Consider the following 19692-nt stretch of genomic DNA (forward strand, 5'->3'; position numbering starts at 1 on the left):
AAAGGAAAAATACAACAAGAAGAACTCTCAATCCTGAACATCTATGCTCCAAATGCAAGGGCATCCTCTTTCGTTGAAGAAACTTTATTAAAACTAAAAGCACACATTGCACCTAACACAATACTTGTGGATGACTTCAACACTGCACTTTCCTCAATGGACCGATCAGGAAAACAGAAACTAAACAGGGACACAATGAAACTAATTGAAGGTTTGGACCAATTAGATTTAACAGATATATATAGAACATTCTATCCTAAAGCAAAAGAACATACCTTTTTCTCAGCACCTCATGGTACCTTCTCCAAAATCGACTATATAATTGGTCACAAGAAAGACCTCAACAAATATAAGAAGATCGAACTAATCCCATGCCTCCTATCAGATCACTATGGAGTAAAAGTGGTCTTCAATAGCAACAAAAACAACAGAAAACCCACATACCCGTGGAAATTGAACAATATTCTACTCAATGATACCTTGGTCAAGGAAAAAATAAAGAAAGAAATTAAAGACTTTTTAGAACACAATGAAAATGAAGACACAACATACCCAAATCTATGGGACACAATGAAAGCAGTGCTAAGAGGAAAACTCATAGCCCTGAGTGCCTCCAAAAAGAAAATGGAGAGAGCATACATTACCAGCTTAATGACACACCTGAAAGACCTGGAACAAAAAGAAGCTATTTCACCCAGGAGGAGTAGAAGGCAGGAAATCATCAAATTCAGGGCCGAAACCAATCAAGTAGAAACAAAGAGAACCATACAAAGAATCAACAAAACCAGGAGCTGGTTCTTTGAGAAAATCAACAAGATAGGTAAACCCTTAGCCAGACTGACCAAAGGGCACAGAGAAAGTATCCAAATTAACAAACTTAGAAATGAAAAGGGAGATATAACAACGGAAACTGAGGAAATCCAAAAAATCATCAGATCCTACTACAAGAGCCTGTTTTCAACACAACTGGAGAATCTGGAGGAAATGGACAATTTCCTTGACAGATACCAAATACCAAAATTAAACCAGGACCAAATAGATCATCTAAACAGTCCCATAATGCCTAAAGAAACAGAAGGAGTCATAGAAAGTCTTCCAACCAAAAAAAGCACAGGACCAGATGGTTTCAGTGCAGAATTCTATCAGACCTTCAAAGAAGACCTAACACCAATACTATTCAAACTATTCCACAAAATAGAAACAGAAGGAACCCTACCCAATTCCTTCTACGAAGCCACAATTACGCTGATACCAAAACCACACAAAGATCCAACAAAGAAAGAAAACTTCAGACCAATCTCCCTTATGAACATCGATGCAAAAATTCTCAATAAAATTCTTGCCAACTGAATCCAAGAACACATCAAAACAATCATCCACCATGATCAAGTAGGCTTTATCCCAGGGATGCAGGGTTGGTTCAATATATGGAAATCCATCAATGCAATCCACTACATAAACAAACTCCAAGAAAAAAACACATGGTCATTTCATTGGATGCTGAAAAAGCATTTGACAAAATTCAGCATCCTTTCATGCTTAAAGTCTTGGAAAGAACAGGAATTCAAGGCCCATACCTAAACATAGTAAAAGCAATATACAGCAAACAGGTAGCCAGCATCAAACTAAATGGAGAGAAACTTGAACTAATCCCACTAAAATCAGGGACTAGACAGGGATGCCCCCTTTCTCCTTATCTTTTCAATAATGTACTTGAGGTACTAGCTTGGGCAATTAGACAACATAAGGAGGTCAAGAGGATACAAATTGGAAAGGAAGAAGTCAAACTATAATTATTTGCAGATGACATGATAGTCTACCCAAGTGACCCAAAAAACTCCACTAGAGAACTCCTACAGCTGATAAACAACTTCAGCAAAGTGGCAGGTTATAAAATCAACTCAAGCAAATCAGTGGCCTTCCTATACTCAAAGGATAATCAGGCTGAGAAAGAAATTAGGGAAATGACCCCCTTCACAATAGCCACAAACAGTATAAAGTATCTTGGGGTGACTCTTACCAAACATGTGAAAGATCTGTATGACAAGAACTTCAAGACTCTGAAGAAGGAAATGGAAGAAGACCTCAAAAAATGGGAAAACCTCCCATGCTCATGGATCAGTAGAATCAATATAGTTAAAATGGCCATTTTGCCAAAAGCAATATACAGATTCAATGCAATACCCATCAAAATCCCAACTCAATTCTTGACAGAGTTAGAAAGAGCAATTATCAAATTCATCTGGAATAACAAAAAACCCAGGATAGCTAAAACTATTCTCAGCAACAAAATAAAGTCTGGGGAAATCATTATACCTGACCTCAAGCAATACTACAGAGCAATAGTGTTAAAAACTGCATGGTATTGGTACAGTGACAGGCAGGAGGATCAATGGAACAAGATTGAAGATCCAGAAATGAACCCACACACCTATGGCCACTTGATCCTCGACAAAGAGGCTGAAAACATCTAATGGAAAAAAGATAGCCTTTTCAACAAATGGTGCTGGTTCAACTGGAGGTCAGCATGCAGAAGAATGCGAATTGATCCATCCTTGTCTCCTTGTACTAAGCTCAAATCCAAATGTGTCAAGGACCTCCACATAAAGCCAGACACTCTATAGCTAATAGAAAAGAAACTGGGGAAGACCCTTGAGGACATCGGTACAGAGAGAAAGTTTCTGAACAGAACACCAATAGCATATACTCTAAGAGCAAAAATTGCCAAATGGGACCTCATAAAATTACAAAGTTTCTGTAAGGCAAAGGACACCATCAAGAGGACAAAACGGCAACCAACAAATTGGGAAAAGATCTTCACCAATCCTACATCAGATAGAGGGCTAATATCCAATATATAGAGAGAACTTAAGTTAGACTCCAGAAAACCAAACAACCCTATTAAAAAATGGGATACAGAGTTAAACAAAGAATTCTCACCTGAAGAACTTCAGATGGCGGAGAAGCATCTTTAAAAATGCTCAACTTCATTAGTCCTTAGGGAAATGCAAATCAAAACAACCCTGAGATTTCACCTTATACCAGTCAGAATGGCTAAGGTTAAAAATTCAGGAGACAGCAGGTGTTGGCGAGGATGTGGAGAAAGAGGTACACTCCTCCACTGCTGGTGGGGTTGTAAATTGGTACAACCACTCTGGAAATCAGTCTGGCACTTCCTCTGAAAACTGGGCACCTCACTTCCAGAAGATCCTGCTATACCACTCCTGGGCATATACCCAGAGGATTCCCCACCATGTAATAAGGATACATGCTCTACTGTGTTCATAGCAGCCCTATTTATAGTTGCCAGATGCTGGAAAGAACCTAGGTATCCCTCAACAGAAGAGTGGATGCAAAAAATGTGGTATATCTACACAATGGAGTACTATTCAGCCATTAGAAACAATGAATTCATGAAATGCTTACGCAAATGGATGGAGCTAGAGAACATCATACTAAGTGAGGTAACCTAGACTCAAAAGGTGAATCATGGTATTCACTCACTAATAAGTGGATATTAACCTAGAAACCTGGAATACCCAAAACATAATCTACATATCAAATGAGGTACAAGAAGAAAGGAGAAGTGGCCCCTTGTTCTGGAAAGACTCAGTGAAGCAGTATTCGGCAAAACCAGAATGGGGAAGTGGGAAGGGGTGGGTGGGAGGACAGGGGGAGAGAAGGGGGCTTACGGGACTTTCAGGGAGTGGGGTGCTAGAAAACGGGAAATCATTTGAAATGTAAATAAAAAATATGGTGAATTAAAAAAAAGAAAAAAACAGCTCTGAAATATTCAGACACTTTACAAAAATTATACAGATTAAAAAAAAAAGAAGAAAATCTTAGTTGCTCTGAATTGACTATGAGCCAGGACAATGTCTATGTAGAAAGATAACAAAGACACTGAGAGCCAATCAAAACAAAACAAGAAGCAATAATAACAGGTCCACCATACTACCCAAATAAATTCCTTGATGTAAAGAATTTACCTAAACCTAACATAGTTAAAGAAGGCAAGTTCAACCTGGTTAAGATCTGGATTCTGTCATAACCAGCCAGCTACATGTTTTCCCTTAAGTGAACTAACCAGGCTGAAACTAATATCACTGATTTTCAAGACAAAATAGTAAATTTTGTAAAATAGTAAATAGAAAAATTATATAGAAAAATTGTTACAGACCTCATGAATCTCCAGAAGAATAAAGAACAATGTGCAGATATTTTGATCCTTATTGGAAAGTGCGTCAAAATACCCATGACTTACAGACAACCAATAGAATGAGCATCATGTTCCCAATGGAGCAGCTAGAGAAAGGACCCAAGGAGCTGAAGAGGTTTTCAATGCTGCAGGCAGAATAATAATATGTAACAACCAGTACCCCCAAAGTTCCCAGTGACTAAACCACCAATCAAAGTGTATACATGGGGGGACCCATGGCTCCAGCTGCATATTTACCATAAGATGACCATATCAGACATCAATGAGAAGAGATGACATATTTCTTCTGAAGGCTCAATTCCCCAGAATAGGGGAATTTAAGGTAGGAAATTGGGGGGGGGGGAGTGTCAGCAGTGGGAAGGGGAGGGGAGAGGGTGTTTTGGATGAGTAAGGAAGAAATGGGATACCATTTGTAAAGTAAATAAAGAAAATATCTAATAAAAAGGAAAAATAAATCTTCAAAGAATAATTGAATAAATTGTTCCCAATAAAAATCTATGATGTTATAAAGATGTCAGTTCATCTAATACCTTTATATAAATGTCATTTTCAAACATTTTTAATGCTAATTAACACATTGATCTAAAACATTCCAAGATAAACGTTTTAAAAGTGTGAAAATACCTTTGATAAATGTTAGGATAAATATGAAATATACTGGATTTATTACTATAGTCGTAGAAAAATGTTATGAATGTTATCAAATGTATAATAAAGTGTAAGGCAAGATAATAAAACAAAACTAGGGAAACAATACCCTTCTCAATAGCTGCAAAAAATAGAAATTTTCTTGGTGGGACTATAACCAAACAAGTGAAAGATCTATGTCAAGACATTCAAGTCTATGAAGAAAGCAATTGAAGAAGACCTCAGAAGATGGAAAGATCTCCCATTCTCCTCGAATGGCAGGATTAATATAGTAAAAATGGACATCTTGTCAAAAGCAATCTACAGATTCACTGGAATCATCTTAAAAATTGCAACCCAATTCTTCATAGAGTTATAAAGAGCAGTTCTCAAATTCATCTGGAATAATTAAAATACCCAGGAAAGCTAAAACTATTTTCAACATTAAAAGATTATCTGGGACAATCAGCATCCCGGACCTCAAGTAGTACTACAGAGCAATAATGATAAAACCTTCATGGTATATGTATAGTGGCAGGCAGATAAATCAATGGAATCCTCGCCAACACCTGCTGTCTCCTGAATTTTTAATCTTAGCCATTCTGACTGGTGTAAGGTGAAATCTCAAGGCTGTTTTGATTGGCATTTCCCTAATGACTAATGAAGTTGAACATTTGTTAAGATGCTTCTCAGCCATCTGATGGACCTCTGTTCAGCAGTAGGTTGCACTATTCAGTGGAGGAAACATGTCAAACAGGAAGTCTGTGTGTGCCAAAAGCCCAAGTTCCATTTCCCCACATCTGCATCACAATTTCAACAATTGTTTTGAACCAGGAACAAAGAATTTTAGGATCAATATTAAAACTCTATTAGGTCCACTATCTTATTCTTGACCCACTCCAGTTTAGCAGAATCTTTGCTCTGCCCTAGGGCAACTCTCAGGGTAGGAGTAACTTCTAGTGTCTATTTGCTCCCTTTGGCCAGTGGTTAGGAACACTGAACAGATAATTTCTAGGTACTGCCAGGTCATTTGTGATGCCAAAACAACAATTATTTTGTCACGTGCCTCTCAGCATCATACCATAGCTGATTACTTCCTTGAAGCCATGTCTAAAAACTTCTTTAATAAAACCAGATATAGTGATATGTGCCTGTATTACCAGACCCAGGGAGGCTAAGACCTGAAGATCTATCTGTACTTCCATTGTTATCTAGGCTATATTATCAGTTTCAAGCATGCTGGGCTCTTTTATAGTGAGACCCTGTTTCAGAAAAAAAAACGTAACTACCACATTATTCATCGCTAAATTTGTTATGGTGTTTGCCGTTAAAATACATATCTTTCTATTTTCCTTTATTTCACAATGGTCTCCCTCTGTAGACCAATTTTTCATCAGTCTCATTATCATGGTTGACTGGTCTTGAATTTCCTGTAAGTTTCCTGCTTCACCTTCAAGAGTACAGTCAACTGGCCTGTTCTTGTAGTTTTGCAGAAATCCTATAATCGATTAGAGAAACATGCTTTTTAACTGCTTAAATAAAAATTATCTTATCTGTTTGGATTTCCATAGGACTGTATATTTATTGATGTAGATTCTTTCGTTTAGTCTTTAATCTAATGCTCATCTTTAAGAAACTGAATATGCTATCAGATTTTTTAAATATCTTCTCTATTGCCTCTTCCCTGATTCTAGAAAAAGAGTCAATTTGAAAACTCAGAACTGTGTGGAAGGTTAAAGAACATTCCTCCCTGGATTTCCTTTCCCATATCAAGTGCTAAACTTTCTTGGTGAGTAAGAATGACAAGAATGTCTGGAACAGAAGTTCTCTAGAAGACTGACTCAGTCTCCAATTCTACAGCATAGGAAAAATCAGTTCAAAGTTGAACAGCTTATCAAACTGTGTCTTTATGTCAAAGAAGTTAACACTATTGTTAATATTGTGTTATCTTTAAGTGTTATTTAAAATGAAATTTCTCAGAAGCAAACACAAGACTTTTTTTCTAGGTGTTTTGCACATGCCAAAATGACATCAAAATCTAATACCTAGCTTTGGGAAATACGGAGGATTCCAAAAAATGTCTAAATTCCCTCACACAGTCTCCTGCCAAATAATTGTGTGGTTAATTGCAATAGTATTTTAGTACTTTGGCTTCTAACTTCACATATATTATATTTTTCTGAGCCCTCCTACCTCATCACATCATTAAAATCACTAACAATTTAACCTGACTCCAGTCCTGAATACCTTATCATTTCACTTTGATGCTTTCCAAAACCTCAGTTGCTATGAATTGACTATGAGCCAGGACAATGTCTGTGTAGAAAGATAACAAAGACACTGAGAGCCAATCAAAACAAAACAAGAAGCAACAATAACAGGTCCACCATACTACCCAAATAAATTCCATGATGTAAAGCATTTACTTAAACCTCACATAATGAAGGAAGGCAAATTCAACCTGGTAAGATGTGGGTTCTGTTATAACCAGCCAGATACTTGTTTCCCTTAAGTGAACTAACCAGGCTGAAACTAATATCATTGATTTTCAAGACAAAATAGTAAATTTTATAATATAGTAAATAGAAAAATTATATAGGAAAACTGTTACAGACCTCGAGAACCTCCAGAAGAAGGAAGAACAATATGCGGATATTGTGATCCTTATTGGAAAGTGGGTCAAAATACCCATAACTAACAGACAACCAATAGAATAAGCATCATGTTCCTAATGGAGCAGCTAGAGAAAGGACCCACGGAGCTGAAGAGCTTTGCAGCGCTGCAGGTGGAACAATATTATGTAACATCCAGTAACCCCAAAGCTTCCAGTGACTAAAACACCAACCAAAGAGTACACATGAAGGGACCCATGGCAACAGCTACATATTTACCATAAGATGACCATTATAGACATCAGTGAGAGGAGAGGACATATGTCCTGTGAAGGCTCGATTCCCCAGAATATTGAAATTCAAGGTAGGAAATTGGGGGGGGGGCAATGTCAGCATTGGGATGGGGAGGGGATAGGGTGTTTTTGGACAAGTAATGAGGAAAGCGGATACCATTTGAAAAGTAAATAAAGAAAATATACAATAAAAAAGAAAAATAAATCTTCAAAGAATAATTGAATAAATTGTTCCCAATGAAAATCTATGATGTTATAAAGATGTCAGTTCATCTAATACCTTTATATAAATGTCATTTTCAAACATTTTTAATGTTAATTAAAACACTGATCTAGGGGCAGCAGTGGCAGCAGCAGCAGCTGGTCCAGCTGAAAGGCTATCAGCAGTGGAACCAAGGTGACAGGGTACAGGCAGGCCCTGAGCCCATGACCACTGGCCGTCGCTGGCTAGCAGTGGATTTACAGTGCCTTTCACCACACAGAAGCCACTTCGGTACTCTGCCTCCCACCAGTCACGAGAGACTCGCCTCCATCTTGGTTCTCAGACTCCAGAGAGATCAGACAGACTGAGGTACGCAAACATAACCCGAGGCCAAAATCGTGGGGGTCTAAGCCCGACGGGCATTGGCCTGCACCAAGGTCCTGGGCTGTTCGGGGGTGGGGCATCGGGGGTGCCAACCCAGCCAGGAGGTTTTTTGCTGTGGCCCGGCACGTGAGCCGCCATTTTGCCTACAGGACACCAGAGAGTTCTAGCAGACAACGCCTGCTAACAGGCATAGCCGGAGGCTAACATAGCGGGGGTCTAGGCCCCAACAGGCCCTGGACTGACCCCAAGAACTGGGATGCTAGGTGGGCCATCTGTGTGTCAACATGCCCAGGAGGTTGTTAGTCAAGCAGACTCTCCCGGCACTTTCAGGGAGCATGCACACGCCCCCCCATCCTGGCCACATGACAGACCCAATTAACAGTCATAGCCCGAGGGGAACTTTGCTCGGATCTTGGCCTCCCAGGCTTTTGCCTAGACTCAGGGCCTGAGCAGCTAGGGTAGCCTTGTGTGCACCAACCTGGTTGGGAGATCAGCTGCCCAGCAGAGTGATCACCAAGCAGAAAAGGTCCCCACAGTATACACCCTTCAGTACTCCCTGAAGGAGCAAACGGGCACCATCTGGTTCACAGACACAATCTGGGGCAAAGCACACTAGGGCTGCAAGGCCACCCAAGAGGAGGACAGCACATCAGCAATCTGCTACAGGGGAAACCCAGCCATATAGTGTTGCAGTAATAGCCCCAGAGCCCCTCACGAGGCTCAAACACCAGCCAGAGACAAGACCAACTAACTCCAGAGAACAAGATGGCAAAGGGCAAACGCAGGAACGCTACTAACAGAAATCTAGGCAATATGGAAGCATCTGAACCAAACTCTCCAACATTAGCAAGTCCTGGTTATGCTAACACACCAGAGAAACAAGATTTGGATTTAAAATCACTGGTCATGGTGATGCTAGAAGAACACAAAAAGGACATAAATGAATCTCTTAAAGAAATACAGGGGAACATGAATAAGCTAGAAACCCGTATAAGGGAAACACAAAAATCACTTAAAGAAATTCAGGAGAATAAGGCTCAAGAGCTAGAAGCCAATAAAGAAGAAACACACACACACGAAAAAAATAAACTTAAAGAAATGCAGGAGAACTTGAGTCAACAGGCAGAAGTCATTAAAGAAGAAATGCAAAAATCTCATAAAGAATTACAGGAAAACACAAACAAACAAATGATGGAACTGAGCAAAACCATCATGGATCTAAAAACAGAAATAGAAACAACTAAGAAATCACAAAGGGAGAGAACTTTGGAGATAGAAAACCTTGAGAAGAAATCAGGGGACATAGATCCAAATATAAACAACAGAATACAAGAGATGGAAGAAAGAATCTCGATGCCGAAGATACCATAGAAACCATTGACTCAACAATCAAAGAAAATGCAAAATGCAAAAAGGTTGTATCCCAGAACATCCAGGAAATCCAGGATACACTGAGAAGACCAAAGCTAAGGATTATAGGTATAGATGAGAGTGAAGATTTACAACTGAAAGGGCCAGCAAATATCTTCAACAAAATTATGGAAGAAAACTTTCCCAACTTAAAGAGAGAGATGCCTATGAATACAAGAAGCCTACAGAACTCCAAACAGACTGGACCTGAGCAGAAATACCTCCCATCACATAATAATCAAAACCCCAAATGCACTAAACAAAGAAAGAATATTAAAGGCAGTAAGAGAAACAGGCCAAGTAACACATAAAGGAAGACCTATCAGAATCACACCAGACTTCTCACCAGAGACCATTAAAGCTAGAAGATCCTCGGCAGATCTCATGCAGACTCTAAGAGAACACAAATGCCAGCCAAGACTACTATGCCCAGCAAAACTCTCAATCACAATAGATGGAGAATCCAAGACATTCCATGACAAAACCAAATTTACACATTATCTTTCCACAAACCCAGCTCTGTGAAAAATAATAGGAGGAAAACACTACAAGGAGGGAAACTTCACCCTGGAAAAAGCAAGATAGTAACCTTCCTTCATCAAACACAAAAGTTAACCACTCCAATATAAAAATAACTTCAAAAATGACAGGAAGTAATAATCACTATTCCTTAATATCTCTTAACATCAATGGACTCAATTCCCCAATAAAAAGACATAGACTAACAGACTGGATAAGGAAACAGGACCCTACATTTTGCTGCATACAGGAAACACACCTAAATGTCAAAGACAAAAACTACCTTAGAGTAAAAGGCTGGAAGACAATTTTACAAGGCAATGGTCTCAGGAAACGAGCCGAGTAGCCATTCTAATATCAGATAAAATTGACTTTCAACCTAAAGTCATCAAAAGAGACACAGAAGGACACTTCTTGCTGGTTAAAGGAAAAATCCACCAAAAAAGAACTTTCAATACTGAGCATCTATGCGCCAAATACAAGGGCACCCTCATTCGTAAAAGAAACTTTACTAAAGCTCAAAGCACACATTTCACCTAACACAATAATTGTGGGGGACTTCAACACTCCACTCTCCTCAATGGACTGATGGGGAAAACAGAAACTAAACAGGGACACAGTAAAACTAATTGAAGCTTTGGAACAATTGGATTTGACTGATATTTATAGAATATTTCACCCTAAAGCAAAAGAATATACCTTTTTCTCAGCACCTCATGGTACCTTCTCCAAAATCACCCATATAATTGGTCACAAGACAGACCTCAACAAATACAAGTAGATCGAACTAATCCCATGCCTCCTATGAGATCACTATGGTGTAGGAGTGGTTTTCAATAGCAACAAAAACAACAGAAAGCCCCCCCACACATGGAGGCTGAACAATACTCTACTCAATGACACCTTGGCCAAAGAAGAAATAAAGAAAGAAATCAGAGACTTTTTAGAATTTAATGAAAATGAAGCCACAATATACCCAAATCTTTGGGGCACAATGAAAGCAGTGCTAAGAGGAAAACTCATAGCCCTGAGTGCCTCCAAAAAGAAACTCGAGAGAGCATACACTAACAGCTTAAGGTCACAACTGAAAGCCCTGGAACAAAAAGAAGCCAATTTACCCAGGAGGAGTAGAAGACAAGAAATCATCAATCTCAGGGCTGAAATCAATCAAGTGGAAACAAAGAGAACCATACAAAGAATCAACGAATCCAGGAGCTGGTTCTTTGAGAAACTCAACAAGATAGATAAGGCCTTAGCCAGACTGACCAAATGGCACAGAGAAAGTATCCAAATTAACAAACTTAGAAATGAAAAGGGAGATATAACAACAGAAACTGAGGAAATCCAAAAAATCATTAGATCCTACTACAAAAGCCTATACTCAACACAACTGGAGAATCTGGAGGAAATTTCCTTGACAGACACCAAATACCAAAATTAAATCAGGACCAAATAGATCATCTAAACAGTCCCATAACGCCTAAAGAAATAGAAGGGGTCATAGAAAGTCTTCCAACCAAAAAAAGCACAGGACCAGATGGTTTCAGTGCAGAATTCTATCAGACCTTCAAAGAAGACCTAACACCAATATTCTTCAAACTATTCCACAAAAGGAACACTACCCAACTTGTTCTACAAAGCCACAATTACGCTGATAACAAAATCACACAAAGATCCAACAAAGAAAGAGAACTTCAGACCAATTTCCCTTATGAACATCGATGCAAAAATACTCAATAAAATTCTTGCCAACTGAATCCAAGAACACATCAGAATGATCATCCACCATGATCAAGTATGCTTTATCCCGGGAATGCAGGGTTGGTTCAATATACGGAAATCCATCAATGCAATCCACTACATAAACAAACTCAAAGCAAAAAACCACATGGTCATTTCATTGGATGATGAAAAAGCATTTGACAAGATTCAGCATCCTTTCATGCTTAAAGTCTTGAAAAGAACAGGAATTCAAGGCCCACACCTAAACATAGTAAAAGCAATATATAGCAAACCAGAAGCCAATATCAACCTAAATGGAGAGAAACTTGAAGCAATCCCACTAAAATCAGGGACTAGACAGGGCTGCCCCCTTTCTCCTTATCTTTTCAATATTGTACTTGAGGTACTAGCTCGGGCAATTCGACAACATAAGGAGGTCAAAGGGATACAAATTGGAAAGGAAGAAGTCAAACTATCATTATTTGCAGATGATATGATAGTCTACCTAAGTGACCCAAAAAACTCCACTAGAGAACTCCTACATCTGATAAACAACTTCAGCAAAGTGGCAGGTTATAAAATCAACTCAAGCAGATCAGTAGCCTTCCTATACTCAAAGGTTAAGCAGGCTAATAAAGAAATTAGGGAAATGACCCCCTTCACAATAGTCACAAACAGGATAAAGTACCTTGGGGTGACTCTTACCAAACATGTGAAAGATCTGTATGACAAGAACTTCAAGACTCTGAAGAAGGAAATGGAAGAAGTCCTCAAAAAATGGAAAAACCTCCCATGCTCATGGATCGGCAGGATTAATATGGTTAAAATGGCCATTTTGCCAAAAGCAATATACAGATTCAAAGCAATACCCATCAAAATCCCAACTCAATTCTTCACAGAGTTAGAAAGAGCAATTCTCAAATTCATCTGGAATAACAAATACCCAGGATAGCTAAAACTATTCTCAACAATAAAAGAAATTCTGGGGGATATCAGTATCCCTGACTTCAAGCAATACTACAGAGCAATAGTGTTACAAACTGCATGGTATTGGTATAGCGACAGGCAGGTTGATCAATAGAACAGGATTGAAGTTCCAGAAATGAACACACACACCTCTGGCCACTTGATCCTCGACAAATTTGCTGAAAACATTCAATGGAAAAAAGATAGCCTTTTCAACAAATGGTGCTGGTTCAACTGGAGGTCACCATGCAGAAGAATGGGAATTGATCCATCCTTGTCTCCTTGTACTAAGCTCAACTCCAAATGGATCAAAGACCTCCACATAAAGCCAGACACTCTGAAGTTAATAGAAAAGAAACTGGGGAAGACCCTTGAGGACATCGGTACAGGGGGAAATTTCCTGAACAGAACACCAGTAGCATATGCTCTAAGATCAAGAATTGACAAATGGGACCTCATAAAATTACAAAGTTTCTGTAAGGCAAAGGACACCAACAAAAGGACAAATCGGCAACCAACAAATTGGGAAAATATCTTCACCAACCCTACATCAGATAGAGGGCTAATATCCAATATATATAAAGAACTCAAGAAGTTAGACTCCAGAAAACCAAATAACCCTCTTTAAAAATGGAGTACAGAGGTAAACAAAGAATTTTCACCTGAAGAACTACGAATGGCAGAGAAGCCTCTTAAAAAATGCTCAACTTCATTAGTCATTAGGGAAATGCAAATCATAACAACCTTGAGATTTCACCTTACACCAGTCAGAATGGCTAAGATTAAAAACTCAGGAGACAGCAGATGTTGGCGAGGGTGTGGAGAAAGAGGAACACTCCTCCACTGCTGGTGGGGTTGCAAATTGGTACAACCACTCTGGAAATCAGTCTTGCGGTTCCTCACAAAACTGGGCACCTCACTTCCAGAAAATCCTGCTATACCACTCCTGTGCATATACCCAGAAGATTCCCCAGCATGTAATAAGGATACATGTTCCACTATGTTCATAGCAGCCCTATTTATAATTGCCAGATGCTGGAAAGAATCCAGGTATCCCTCAACAGAAGAGTGGATGCAAAAAATGTGGTATATCTACACAATGGAGTACTATTCAGCCATTAGAAACAATGAATTCATGAAATTCTTAGGCAAATGGATGGAGCTGGAGAACATCATACTAAGTGAGGTAACCCAGACTCAAAAGATGAATCATGGTATGCACTCACTAATAACTGGATATTAACCTAGAAAACTGGAATACCCAAAACATAATCCACACATCAAACAAGGTACAAGAAGAACGGAGGAGTGGGCCCTTGTTCTGGAAAGACTCAGTGAAGCAGTATAGGGCTAAACCAGAACAGGGAATTGGGAAGTTTTGGGTGGGAAAACAGGGGGAGGGAAGGGGGCTGATGGGACTTTCGGGGAGTAGGGGTCTAGAAAAGGGGAATTCATTTGAAATGTAAATAAAAATTTATCGAATAAAAAAAAGAAATAAGAAAAAAGACACTGATCTTAAACATTCCAAGATAAACATTTTAAAAGTGTGAAAATACATTTGATAAATGTTAGGATAAATATGAAATATACTGTATTTGCTACTAAAGTCCTAGAAAATTTTATATAAATGTTATCAAATGTCTAATAAAGTATAAGGTAAGATAATAAATCTAGAGAAACGATACCCTTCTCAATCACTGTAAACAATATAAAATTTCTTGTTGGGACTATATCCAAACAAGTAAAGATCTATATGAATGTCAAGATATTCAAGTCTATGAAGAAAGCAATCGAAGAAGACCTCAGAAGATGGAAAGATCTCCCATTCTCCTGGAATAGCAGGATTGATATAGTAAAAATGGATATCTTGCCGAAAGCAATCTGCAGATTCACTGTAATCACCTTGAAAATTCCAACCCAATTCTTCTTAGAGTTATCAGCAGCCATTCTCAAATTAATCTGGAATAATTAAAAAACTCAGGAAAGCTAAAACTATTCTCAATAATAAAAGATTTTCTGGGTTGGATGCTGGGACAATCAGCATCCCAGGCCTCAAGCAGTACTGCAGAGCAATAATGATAAAACCTTCATGGTATTTGTACAGTGACAGGCAGATGTATCAATGGAATAGAAATAAAGACCCAGAAATGATACCACACAAGTATGGTCACTTGATCTTCGACAAAGAGGCTAAAATCATCCAGTAGAAAAAAGAGCTAGCCTTTTTAACCAATGGTCTTTGTTCCATTGGTTGTTATCAGCCAGGAAAATGCAAATATGTCCATACTTATCTCCATGTACAAGGCTCAAGTATAAGTAGCTCAAGGAGCTCCACATAAAACCACACACACACTGAAACTAATAGAAAACAAGTTGGGGAAGAACTTTGAGCACATAGGCACAAGAGAATATTTCCTGAGCAGAACACCAATAGCTTATGCTCTAAGATCAAGAATTGAAAATGGGACCTCATAAAATTGCAAAGTTTCTGTAAGGCAAAGGACACTTTTAATAGGACACAATGGCAAATAACATATTGGGGAAAGATCGTTACCAATGCTACACCTGAAAGAGGGCTAATTTCCAATATCTACAAGAACCCAAGAAGGTAGATTCAAGAGAACCAAATAACCCTATTAAAATGGTGTACAGAGCTAAACAAAGAATTCTCAACTGGGGAATACTGAATGGATGAGATGCACTTAAATGAATGTTCAACATCCTTAGTCATCAGGGAAATGCAAATCAAAACAACCCTGAGATTGCACCTCACACCAGTCACAATGTCTCAGATCATGAATCAGGTGAGAAAAGGTGCTGTAAGGATGTGGATAAAGACAAATGCACCTCCACTGCTGAAGTGATTGCAAACTGGTCCAACTTATCTAGAAATCATTTTATAAGTTCCTCAGAAAAATGGATATAGTACTACTACCAGAGGACCCAGCTATGCCACTCCAGAGCATATACCCAGAAGATTCTCCAACTTATAATAAGGGCACATGCTCCACTATGTTCATAGCAGCCTAATTTATAGTAGCCAGAAGCTGGAAATAACGCAGTTGTCCTTCAACAGAAGAATGGACGCAAACACTTGTTACAATTATACAATTGAATACTACTTAGGTATTAAAAATAATGTATTCATGAAATTCTTAGTGAAATAGATGGAACTAGAAAAGATCATCCTGAGTGAGTTATCCAAATCACAAAAGAACACAAATGGTATGCAGTCACAGATCGTGGCTATTAGCCCAGAAGCTTTGAATATCCAAGATACAATTCCTAGACCAAATGAAGCTCAAATAGAAGGAAGACCAAAGTATGGATACATTGATCCTTCTTAGAAGGAGAAACAAAATGCATATGGGAAGAGATACAGAGACAAAACATGGAGCAGAGACAGAAGGAAAGGCCAACCAGAGATGAGCCCACATAGGGATCCATCCCATCTATAGTCACCAAACCCAGACACTTTCATAGATGCCAAAAAGCTCTTGCTGTCAGGAGCCTGATATAGATGTCTCCCAAGAGGTTGCACTAGCATGTGACAAATACAGAAGTCTGTGCTGTCAACCAACCATTGGGCTGGGGCCTAGGCCCCAGTAGAGGAGCTAGAAACTGGGCCAAAGGAGGAAAGGAGAGTGCCAGCCTCATCAGAGGAACAACAATATAGAGAACCCAGTAACTCCAGAGCTCCCAGGGACTAAACTGCCAAACAAGGTGTACATGTGGAGGAATCCATGGCTCCAGCTGCATGTATAGCAGTGGATGTCCTTGTTTGACATCAAAGAGAGGAGAGTCTCTTGGCCCTGAGAAAGCTCAATTTCCCAGTATAGGTGAATAGCAAAACAGGGAGTCAGTGGTGGCTGGGATAAAGAGCTGAGGAATGGGCCATCTGATAGGGTGTTTTTGAGGGGAAACTTGGAAAGTGGATAGGATTTGAAATATAAATAAAGAAAATATGTAATTAAAAAAGATTTTGAATAAAGAAGAGTGTTGGCCAGGGACATGGCACAGTTAGGTCACAGGGATACCACCACAACAATGCTTGGTAAAGAGGGTATAATCAAGGCTTATGCTTGCATGTGTTTAGTTTCAGTAGGTGAGTAACTTACCTACTTGTTTTCTCTGTGTAATTCTTCACCACTTTGTGTCCTTGCATTAGCAGGAAAAAAGGGACAGTCTTGTGTCTTACTTACATTGTCTCCTGAGAGATGAATACACAGGACATATTTTCCAATCAAACTTTGGACATTAAAAAATGTTTTCATTTATTTGCCTATGTTTGCTTTTGTATGTGGTGTTGAATAGTCTACCACTGAAATGTATATCCAACCTTCATTTTAGACTTTTTTCTTTTGACACAAATGCTCCAAACAGGACAAAGGCTGTCCTTGAATTAACTCTCTAGCTCTGGAAGACAGTTTGTGTTCCTCCATGCTCAGTACTCCAGAGAGCTGAGATTACAGTCTTACACCTACAGGCCTGTGTATTAAGTCTGTTTGAAGACAAGGACGTGGACATCTTAACTTTCAAGTGAAGAACTCAACAGTAATCCTACTCCCAGGAGATGGCCATCAATTTGCTCCTCTGCATCTTAAGCTTCATTTACCTGGTATGCCCTATGGTGGGCTGAGAATTGACAATTAATTCTTATATTGTCCTTCACATGAAAATTCAGTGTACAAAAATACAGTGATAACATGTGTGGTAACAACCAGCGAGTCAAGATTGTACCAGTAATGGACCTCCCTCAAAGTCAAGAAATTGTGTGCTAATTATGTACCTGGTCACTATTACAATCTATTAAGGAAATTGAACTATACAAACAACCACATCTGAGAAGCCCATGTTGGGAAGAATGCTTCCTTTCTACCTGCAGACATGGTTTACATGACTATTTATTCCTTTCAGAAATCATCCTGACCATGGTTCCCAAAATTTGTGCCAAGATGCAGAGGAGTTAATTGTCTGTAGTCAGAGTCACCTGCCTTACTGGTGGGGACACAAGCAACATCATTACACTGAACTCATGGGAAATGGGCATGTAATGATGTAGAGGATTAGACAAGGTCTCAAATATCCTTCAACATATAGCATTTGATATGAGACCAAAGTTAAGCTTGCTTCAGTCTATTCTCTCTTATTTTCACGTGTGATCTGATGAATATGTTAATCTGCAGCAGAGATAATGTGCAGGGAAGAAAAATACACAGCACAAGAACTGTGATAAACATCCTGGAGTTGACTCTCACTCTGCTCATGCAAAAATCACAACTGAAAACTGTGTCAGTTGTCACTGCCTGAGGGTAGATTCACAGAGGGTAACTGTGGAACTCTTCAGTTATGCATGTTCTATGGCATTCTGGGAGAAATACAGAGGCACAAAAAGAAATCATTGGCTTCTTAGCATTGTCCAGTGGTAATTCATTGGCTACATGACCACCTTACAGTTGGACTCTCAAATTCTTCCTTGCTAATGCTGAGTCAAGCCATACCTCTCATACTTGGACAAGAAAAGACACGGACATCATGGCTAGAGGTGCTGAAAGGACCCTTGTATCAAATAGTAACTGTGTATGTAAGGCCATCAGAAGAATGGGGAATCAAGGTCAGATTTCTTAAGGAAGAGATGGGGGAGGAAGGGAAGGAAAGTAGTGAGAGAAAGGGGATGGAGAGAAAGAATGGTCAGGGTGGAGATGTGAGAGACAAAAGTAGATTGCCAAGAGAGGAGGGGGGGAACAGAGAATGTTCTTGAGGTGGTAAGGTCTGTGGAGAGTACTCATACTTGTGACTGAATCACTGAGCTCAAAAAAAATGCCATGATGCACAATGCCAAGGAATGGGCACTTCCTATTCTAGAGGCTAGATTCAAACCTACTATGACTAAAGAAAAACCAATTTGTAGTGGAGGATAGAAAGCTTGGGCAAAGTGGAAAATACTTTGTTTTCAAGTCCTGTGCTACTACTACTCAACACTTAGGTGCCTTAAGCTCATCGTGGACTCCTGCCACTCTCTTTAGGAACTTATTGGGCAGGAAATACCTGGATGCAAGGTCCCCTTTGCTGACTGTAACTTGCAAAGTTCTCCCTACTTCTAGATCAAGGGGTGAGGTTTGAAAGTGATGGGGTCATAGTCCATAGTCTGTTGTTCTTAGAAGTAGGTTAGATCCTTGCACAAAAACTCTCTCTCATGCTTTTGAAACATTCTTTCCTGTTTCCATATACATAATACTATAATGGAAAAGAATTCATTTTCCACATGCAATACTAAAAAAAAAATGTACTTGATAGGAGAGACAGTTGTGATGGGTGAGGTTCCATCTCTCCAATCAAAAATGAGACCTTTTAGGACAGAAGCTGTTTATGAATAAAAAGAATTTTACAAGACAGTAGAGGGATCATATATTTTCTTTATAAGGACAATCGATTTATAATATTGAAGTAGGCAGATTTGTATGAGTTTAAGGCAAACAGGAGGTAAGGTGGCAGTAGACTTGCAGCATGTTCACATAATAATATCCTGATTTAAAAAAATAGAGAAACACGTTTTAAGAAAGGCCAGACAAAATGACACAAGTGCACCATGATAGCATAGGGGAGGCAAAGGCAGTCTGACTTCTTTGTGGTCGCTATCTTGGTCTACACAGATGGTTTGAAACCAACATTAGTGAGATGTAGAAAAGAAGATTAGATAAGACAGGAGAAGCAGAGAGGAGAGGAGAGGAGAGGAGA

Source organism: Apodemus sylvaticus, chromosome X, assembly GCF_947179515.1.
Source record: "Apodemus sylvaticus chromosome X, mApoSyl1.1, whole genome shotgun sequence".
NCBI classification, from domain to species: domain Eukaryota; kingdom Metazoa; phylum Chordata; class Mammalia; order Rodentia; family Muridae; genus Apodemus; species Apodemus sylvaticus.